Here is a 2,291-nt window from a genome sequence, read left to right as displayed (position 1 = left end):
TTTTTAGCTCTCTTCTCAAGCCTCGAGCTTTGAGATTTTTGTAATAATTTTTTTTTATATATAAAATCTTATTTTTATGCAATTTCATCTCTTTACATTATGTAATTTATTTTTCTTGCAATTAGGATAGTTTAATTTATGCAATTTAATTTTATGCAATTAGGTTAGTTTAAATTATGCAGTTTAAATTTATGCAATTAGGATAGTTTAATTTATGAAATTAGGGTAGTTTATTTTTCTGCATTTAAATTTTGCAAGTAGATTTAGATCATGTCTAGCTAAGCATCCCTTCTAGGGTTTGCGATGAAGCTAGATCATGAGTAGGGATTTTACATAGGGTTCTTTCTTTTTCTTAGGATTTCTTTTTCTTCCTCTTTTGCCAAGAATTTTTGATGAACTACAGTTGGATCAGAGTTGCAAGTAGATTTAGATCATGTCTAGCTAAGCATCCCTTCTAGGGTTTGCGATGAAGCTAGATCATGAGTAGGGATTTTACATAGGGTTCTTTCTTTTTCTTAGGGTTTCTTTTTCTTCCTCTTTTGCCAAGAATTTTTGATGAACTACAGTTGGATCAGAGTCCCTTCATAGTTCATGCTTGATTCAGTGCATAGGAGGAGAAAACCCTAAGGGATCCTAGTTACTACTCCCCTGTAAAGAATCTTGATGGGTTATCATTGGGCCTTAGTCCCTTCATAATCTATGCTTGGGAAAGACAAGAGGAGTAGTCGTTAGGATCAATAAGAAAAATTCTAGGTAGAATTCCCTAATCTAGATCTAGTGGATTCAAAAACCCTAGATCCTTAGTCTTATTGTCTTTAGCAAACAACTTTCGACTTTCGATTTTTGTTAAAGCTCGCTTGAGCAAGACAAGTGGTGCCCAACTCATGGGCACCCCCTCTTTCTTTTTCTATCATGGACCACTAGTAAAGGGCAAATAATATGTGCCATAAAAACTCATAAAAATCTAAGAAAAAATCTGGATAAAATCTGTGCCATAAGGAAAATGTTTTGGTTTCCTAAAATTTTATCTCATAGAATTTGAAATCCAAACTAATTCCTACTTTGACTTGGTCCACAACCACATTCCATGTAAGAGAGAAAGAGTGGAAAGCTTTGAGCATATGTGAAGGCCTGGGAGAGAAGATTTTATCACACAAAATAAGAGAGAGTGGGCATGGGGGGCTAAGGTGGCGCAAGGTGGAATCCTAGTCTTACTAGGGTTTAATCTTTGACTTGTTCAAATTTGGTTTCTCAAACCAAATCAAACCAAAATCAAATCAACCCAGTTAAAATAGGTCTTAATCCAATTAAAAATTTAATTTAATCAAATTAAATTAAATTTAAATCTTATTTAATTTTCTAATTGAATTAAAAATTAGGTTGATCCAAGTCCTAATTGAATTAGGACTAGTTTATCCTTACACTTGGCTTATCCAATAAACCAATTGGACTTGATCCAATCAAGCCCAAACCAATCTAATTAAATTATATTCAATTAGACTTAATCTCAGCCTATTAGCTTAATCAAATTAAGCTAATTAGTAATCAAATTGCTAATCGATTCTCCTGCAACACTTGCACTAGGTTAAAGTCAATCATATTGATCGTTTAATCCTAAAATGATTCTTAATCGTTGATCAACCATCTGATCGGATCATGAACTCTAATGTCTGTGACCTCATAGGTCCGAACGTAAGTCAGTAGCATAGGAATAAATTTTTATACCAATCAAAGTGACCATCTAGCAATGGTACCTGATAGTCGGATAGGTCGAATGTGTAGAACAACATCCTTAGAACCCATGCAGATATAGTTTCTGTTGGTGCAAAAATCCACCTGCGCTAGAGAAGTTGGAGTCGAGGGAGTCGCGGTCACCGTCGGGACCTGCAAAAGAAGTCTAAATCGGAGGTGAGGTTGCTCTGGCAAAACCCTCCGACGCTCAAGTCAGTTCTCTGCCTCAACAAGAATGGAGTGCTCGAACGGAAATTTTTTAGCAGAGTTTTGGGATAGAAAATAGAGCTTAGAGAATAACGTATCTGGGGTCCCCCTTTTTATAGATGGAGGGTGCAACAGACTGATAGCAACGTTCGTAACCGTCTGGTAGGGGGCCGCCCATAGTCCGGAGGAATTTATTGCGAAGGGTAGTGGAGTGGAATCATGGCTATCATCGTAGCTCGCCATGTGGAATCAGTTGCGGGGAGTGGAGTGGCGTCCGTTGTTGTGACTCATCAGGGAGTGGTGGAATCGCACCGGATCCACTGCAGGGGGTGGAGCAGAATCGTGGCCGTTAG

This window comes from Elaeis guineensis, chromosome 12 (assembly GCF_000442705.2).
Source record: "Elaeis guineensis isolate ETL-2024a chromosome 12, EG11, whole genome shotgun sequence".
Taxonomy (NCBI): domain Eukaryota; kingdom Viridiplantae; phylum Streptophyta; class Magnoliopsida; order Arecales; family Arecaceae; genus Elaeis; species Elaeis guineensis.
Note: the sequence above shows the minus strand (reverse complement) of the source record.